Genomic DNA, 7,385 nt, shown 5'->3' with positions numbered 1-7,385 from the left:
ATTTTTCAGAATAACAGCTCATTTTATTTAAGCAAGGACGATTATGAAACTTGTTTTAATAAACTCTTTGAAGTGAATTTAGCATTCATGTAAAGTGTAAGTCTTGACAGGCACACAGACACAATTCGTCTATCTTCTGTAGATAATGAAACTCAGAAATGACGTTACGCTAATCAAAATAGAGCTACATTAAAGCTATAGTCATCATCTGTGGTGATTATAAAGTGTGATAAATGACAGTTAAGCAAATTATGTATCTTGAAGTTGGCACACAATAACTATGAAATCAATTACCTCATTATAGGGTTCAAAATGATACCAACTACTGTGCTAAAGGCCTAATCCAAAGGTTATTATTTAAAAGAGATACAATTACTACATTCTTTTAATATCAATGGATGCACATCATGATGAAATCACATCACTTTCAAAACCACAGAACCATTTGAACTTGAAGAAATGATCACAGTTGACTTGTAATTGGCTAGATTTCAGTAGTTTCCTAAATGGTTGTCTCCAGAAATGCTTTAATGACAATATAATTTTGTAAAAACAAAACAAAACAAAACAAAAGTGCATATATATAGCAAACAATTTGCTCTCATATATTCCACCAGCTAAAAACCTATAATCATTTGGCTCATGGATGTTTTTGCTTACGCTTGGGTATCGGTATGAAAATATACAAAGAAAGCAGACTTTTTCATTTAACCCAGTAAGCATAGATATTTGAAGCATACTGATGACAAAACACAGTGAATACACTAAAGTGAAGAGGAGAATAAAGGGTCTAGAAAATGTAGAATTAACTGGGGAGAGGATAGGTTGCCCCTGCGTGGCTCAGTTAATTAACTGACTCTTAATTTCAGCTCATGTCATGATTTCAGGGTTCATGAGTTTGAGCCCTGCACTGGGCCTGTGTTGACAGCCGGGAACCTGCTTGGGATTCTTTCTCTCCTTCTCTCTCTGCCCTTCCCTCTCTTTTTTATTGTCTCTCTCAAAATATATAAATAAAAGGAAAACAAGAAAAGAGTATCAAAATACATCTTCTCCTTCTCTTCTTCCTTCTCCCTTTCTTTCTTCTCCTTTTTTCCTCTCTTTTTCTGTCCCCCTCCTCTCTCTTCTCCTTGATCCATTTCTCCTTCTATTTCCTTTTTCACATTTATAATTAATATTAGTGTTATATTTCACTTTATATGTTGAAGATATGTGAGTTAGTGGTATTAAAATAGTTGGTAAAATGATTTTCTGCTGCATCACAAAGCTTTAATTTTATTACTTTATAGTGAGTATACATTGCCAAAGTACAGAGAAACACATAATGATATAACCTATTCACCACAACTCTTTCAGAGTAAGTTTAAATTCCTCAGAGTAATTTTTGGACATTGAGTTTAAGAATAGCTCTATTTTGGGGCGCCTGGGTGGCTCAGTCGGTTAAGCCTCCGGCTTCGGCCAAGGTCAGATCTCACGTTCGTGGGTTCGAGCCCCGCGTAGGGCTCTGTGCTGACGGCTAGCTCAGAGCCTGGAGCCTGCTTCTGGTTCTGCGTCTCCTTCTCTCTCTGCCCCTCCCCCTCTCATGCTCTGTCTCTCTCTGTATTAAAAATAAATAAAACATTAAAAAATATTTCAAATAAAGAATAGCTCTATTTTATTTTTTATTTTAAAAAATTTAATGTTTATTTATGATTGAGAGACAGAGCATGAACATGGACGGGGCAGAGAGAGGGGAAGAGCCAGAATCTGAAGGAGGCTCCAGGCCCTCAACTGTCAGCACAGAGCCCGACATGCGGCTCAGACTCACAACCCACGAAATCATGACCTGAGCCGAAGTCAGAGGCTCAATCGACTGAGCTACCCTGGCGCCCCAGAATAGCTGTATTTTAATGTGTTGGTCTTTCATAGTCACATTTAATCCCCTTGCAGTGGGAAATATTAATTGGAGAGTATAATTTGGATAAGCAATATCTCCAAGGATGGGAGTTTCTCAACTTAACTGAAAGATGTTGGTTTTTGTGAAGAATGAGAGAAAAGGGCATTTGAGTAATTAGGAGACAGTCTTATAAGTAGATTTTAATGTAGAAGGCAATATTTTTCCTGGATAAAAGCGAACCTATTTTTTTTTATTTTTTTAAATGTTTTATTTATTTTTGATACAGAGAGAGACAGAGCATGAGAGGGGGAGGGTCAGAGAGAGAGGGAGACACAGACCCAGAAGCAGGCTCCAGGCTCTGAGCTAGCCGTTAGCACAGAGCCCTACGCGGGGCTCGAACCCACGAACTTGAGATCTGACCTGAGCCGAAGTCGGAGGCTTAGCCAACTGAGCCACCCAGGCGCCCCCGAACCTATTTTTTTTACACTTTCTAAACATTCTTTAAAAACCTCATTGAGTCCACTTATATCTCCTCTGCTCACAGTGTCTAGAAATACAAATAGAATATTATTTTATCTTTAAAAAAGTACAATGCATTCCTTGAGTGCATAAAATAGAATAAAATATAAATGGCAACAAATTCAATCATCTCAGTGTTCTGCTTACAATATCCGTAGTTTTTACATAGTGTTCGTTCTAGTTTCCAAAGTCAGCTGGTTACTAGTCTGTGTCACATGACAACCTTTTAAATATTTAAAGACAGTGATCATGCCTTCCCAGAGCTTCTTCTCCTTCTGGAAAATACATAAATTCTTTTAAAATTTGAAAATTTTATATAAGGAGATGTCTTTGATATATTCTGAATTCAGAAACTAACTTTAAATTAGGTTTTAGAAAATTATTAAAATATAATTTTTTAAGATTTTCAATATTTTATAATGTGGTTTCTTTTAAAATAGTCCAGGGGTCCCTGGATGGCTCAGTCAATTGAATGTCCAACTTCAGCTCAGGTCATAATCACGTGGTTCATGGGTTTGGGCCCCCTGTTAGGCTCTGTGCTGACAGCTCAGAACCTGGAGTCTGCTTCGAATTCTGTGTCTCCCTCTCTTTTTGCCCTTCCCCACTCATGTTCTTTCTGTCTATGTCTCTCTCTGTCTCTCAAAAATAAATTAACATTAAAAGTATTAATAGTCCAAAAGAAGTCCCACATTTAATTTTAGAGAATTTAGTATGAATCTTTTCATATATCATAGTAAAAATTTTATATTTTATCTGAAAGGTTTTATTATTTTGTTTGCTTGAACATATGAATCCAGATGTGCTGTGGAGTAATTTTTGTTTTTATGGATTGTTTTATTCAGATTTAGGCTCTTGCAGCAGAGATTTATAAATATTAGACTTATTTTGTTATTATGTTTGATATTATTTGTTGACTTAAGATTTAAGGATTCTGAAAGCATTGATAGGCTTTCAAATCTGAAGTGTTTCCAGAGGACTAGATCAATTTAAATACATTTTAAACTTTAGGTTTTTTACAGCACCCTGAGGTAGACTAATAAATATGTCACTTAAATTCTCTTCATTTACCCTGGAAATATAAGGCAAATCTCAGGTGAATAGTACCCCTATAAATTCTTAAATTCATAATACTGCTGAAGCAAACCTTACCTCACTCCCAGCAATTCTATTTCTGTAGGTTTCCTCCCTTAGCAATGCAGCACAATTAAGTTAGAAGTGACAGAACAAGGATCGTGAGTAGTAGTGCCAGATAGTTGGGTTTGGAAAAAGTTGTATATGCTACACAGATTTAGGAGACCATAACTGAAATAGAGTAAGAATCTCCTTCCTCTTTTTTATAACAGAAGATCTTACTACATCTGCTCCCCTCAGAGAGTAGTAATAGAAGATGGGAAGGAGTAGTGATCATACTAAAGGTAATCGGAAGTTATATGGAATAATATTAAGATTGTAGTGCCCTATTTTCTCTGCTTTTCATATAGTTCTTAGATCACCATGAGCCCCTGCTGTCCATCCTACAGCAGTCTATCATTCAAGAGGATTACTGACATTTCCTAAATTCTAGCTTTCTACTATACTATAATACTAAGTGAACTTTAATTCTTTGTAACCTTTTTCTTTACCTTCAGTACACATCCTTCAGTACTCCATTCTCTGCTTATTTAAATCTTCCAGATCTAGTAACTGAGCCTTTCTTTATTGAATTTTCCTCTTGAAGTTAATGGTTCCCTAACTTGGTAGGCATCAAAACAAGGGCAGGTGTGCAAATATGAGGCACTGAGTCCTTCTTCTTGGCATCCCATAAGCTCTCCACTGTTCCCAGCTAATGCTTGGTTGATGGGAAGAGTGGGGTGAGGAGAGTCCTAAATCACCCAATAATAATTGTTGAAATAGAGACTTTTCAATCCTGAAGGAAATTAATAACTGAATTGGAAGGTTTTAATTCCCTTAAGCTTCTCCCTTTAGTGGGGTAAAGATGCAATAACAAGATTATGTTAGTTATAGAGAATAAATTATATTTAAAATTACTTCTCTGGTGGATCTGACTCCACAGTGAAAGTCTGAGAACCTATTATATGCCCACTTAGAAGACTGAAAAAAGTACAAAAGGACACAGATTTATTTTCCACATTCACATTTATGTTCTCTCAGTTATGATTTTCTAGATTGTCTAAGGTAACCACAAATATGTTATATTTTATAAAAGTCTAGAAAATAAATAGGAATTCATAAAAAGAGATTAAAGTAGTAGTTTGAAATATAATCCTAATTTGCTAGATTTATAGAAAAATTAACCAAAAACCAAGACAAGAAGCATTCTTCAAATCTCAGAAATGGTAATGATTTTCCCTTTGATATCTTTATCTACCTTCCTATGTATCTCTCTAATTTTCAGCAGATCTGCATGTGTTCAAAGTAGAGTAAAAGGTAGCTGAAAATGGGGTCATTACCATATGTTTATGAAAAAGTGATCTTTTATTTAATACTCTTATTTCACAACTCTAGTTAACTACAGGCCATATGGATTTTCAAGCTAAAGTTGTTAATACCACCTTTTAGATAGTGACAAAAAACATGTATTGAGGGCATGTTATGAATATAACATGTACTAAACCTTGGTGATGTAAAAATTAATATGCTACAGCCCCTTTCTCAATCATCTGAGTCTGTGTGGAAGATAGCATATAATTAACTAACTAAAACTTACTAGGGAATTACCTTCATCATATGCTTTATAATTTTATATAATATACATATATACTATACAGTTATATGTGAATGTGTATAAAGTAGTATATCTATGCATTATGTATAGTTATATGTGTACACACATAATATGTTAATATATATATTCACTAATGATTTGTGGTATGAATAAATTGATCTAAATATATTTATGGAAAATAAGTTGAAATCAAAGTTCTAACCAAACTACGAAATGCAAAGTAAATAAGGACATTTTTAAAAATTAGACCCATAGACCTAGTATTACAGATATAATTATTTGGACAGGAAAAAGTATTTAACATTTTATTTATAAATTATTAAAAATAAATTTAAGACAGAAATCTACAATTGTTCAAAAACAACATGCTTTGTGTGTATGTGTGTGTATGATTAGGTGTGTGATTATGTGTGATTTATGTTCATCACTTGTTGAAAATATTGATTTAGAATTTGGAGGGAACTCAAATAATTCAATAAACAGTTGTACCCCTAGTAAGTGATTAATCTGGTAATAAGTACTAGACTGACAAAGACTGAGAATTATTTTAATAAGAGAATTATAATGCACTTTACATATTGGAATACACATAAATGCTAATTACTAGTATGTAGACACATTTATTTATGTTAGTTGTATTATCTCAATAATATTGCATTTATGCTATAGTTTAATTCGAAGATTAGATGCATATATGTGAAGAAAGAGAATGCCATTGCAAGCATGCACAAACAGGTATGTCTAAAGCAGTCTTGAAAAGTTGATCTACTCCCCTGTATTTCTATGAGGCATGCTTCTCTCAAAAAAATTTGAGATATTAGTGTGAGTTAACCTTTACAAACATTTCTTAATAATTCAAAAACTTATAGTTTTCTTTTCCCCCAATCACACATACATAGTTGAACTTCTATTTCTTTTTAGAACAGTTAGACAAACCTTAAAAAGAAAAGCTACAATTTTCTATACTATAGCATTTGTTTCCTATACAGATATCATAATGTGATACTTGCACTACTTAGCATAATGTTAGTCATAAACCAGCAAAAGTTGGGGATTGAGGTTTTACTGTGTAGTACAATGACTGAGTATCATTTTATTCATTGAATATGACTACATTCACATATTCCTGATAATATTGAATTCATATATTGAATTCAGACTTGATGAGAGTTATGTCAGCAAATTGATAGGAGTTTTCTAACACCTTATCCCCAGAGAACAGCAATTTTGGCAATCATCCAGAGATAAAAGTGCCTTTGTGGAGGTCTACCAAAAACAAACAAACAAAACTCAACAACCCCCTCCCCTACAACCTAACCAAACCAAACCAAACCAAACCAAACAAAACTGAACTAAAACAAAACAAAACAAAAAACAAACAAAAAATCCCGAGATTGTTTCATAGAAAAAGAAAAGAGGAACAGTTTCACTATACCTGCATTACCCCTCCTTCAAGGCAGCACGCCTCAGTGCCAAGAGAGACCTTCTTGGCTCATGATTTCTCCCATGGGGAAAAGTGAGAGCATGAGGGTGAATGCACAGTTGGTCCAGCTATGGTGATGCTGCCAGAGACACTCACTTCTTTCCTGTCTCCTCTGGGAATTTCTGGTGTGCTACACAACTGCTGGCAGAGAGGGGTGGGAAAACATTAGCCAGTGTACTCAGAGGGCATCAAAGAGAGAAGGATCCTACTAACCACTAGGTAAACTCCATCAAGAAACCTGCCTATGATGCCACTAGGGACACCTAACTTGTGCATTCCCCCCCCAACAAGCCCAAGGGTACCCCCAGAACTCTGTGTTCCTTTCTTTCCCACAAAAGAAAGAGGGAGGGAAGGAAGGAAGGAAGGAAGGAAGGAAGGAAGGAAGGAAGGAAGGAAGGAAGAAGGAAGAAGGAAGAAATTCTATCTGATTTGGAAGGTCTATTTTCCCTATCCTAATTTAAACTTTATGGTAAAAGATATCCTTTTATATTCCATATATATATATTCCCAGTGCTTAGCCCAGAGCCTAAAATAGAGTAGGCACACAATATGTTTTGCAAGCGTATTAATGAATAATTTTGTAAATGTTCTCTATTTGTTAAATTAACATATCTCACATAAAGTTATAGAAAACTATAGCCTTTTAAAAATAACTGATTTGGTAGAGAGTATTATGCTAAGCGGAATAAGTCAGTCAGAGAGACAAATACCAAATGATTTCATTCATATTTGGAATTTAAAAAGTAAAACAAAGGATCAAAGGGAAAAAGAGAGGGGAAAGACAC

At 34.7% G+C, this 7,385-nt stretch overlaps 1 protein-coding gene across 1 annotated transcript in view; it reads right to left on the bottom strand.

Moving 5' to 3' along the window:
* CNTN5 (contactin 5) overlaps window positions 1-6,700 on the bottom strand; it is a 1,016,132-nt gene extending 1,009,432 nt beyond the window's left edge. Inside the window, exon 1 of the mRNA XM_029915651.1 lies at window positions 6,553-6,700. The gene's annotated coding sequence lies outside the window, so the exon portion shown is untranslated. The remainder of the gene's footprint in view (window positions 1-6,552) is intronic.
* Between the last annotated feature and the right edge of the window lie 685 nt (window positions 6,701-7,385).

The sequence above is a fragment of the Suricata suricatta genome, chromosome 11 (assembly GCF_006229205.1).
Source record: "Suricata suricatta isolate VVHF042 chromosome 11, meerkat_22Aug2017_6uvM2_HiC, whole genome shotgun sequence".
NCBI classification, from domain to species: domain Eukaryota; kingdom Metazoa; phylum Chordata; class Mammalia; order Carnivora; family Herpestidae; genus Suricata; species Suricata suricatta.
This window is presented reverse-complemented; position numbering and strand designations above follow the sequence as displayed.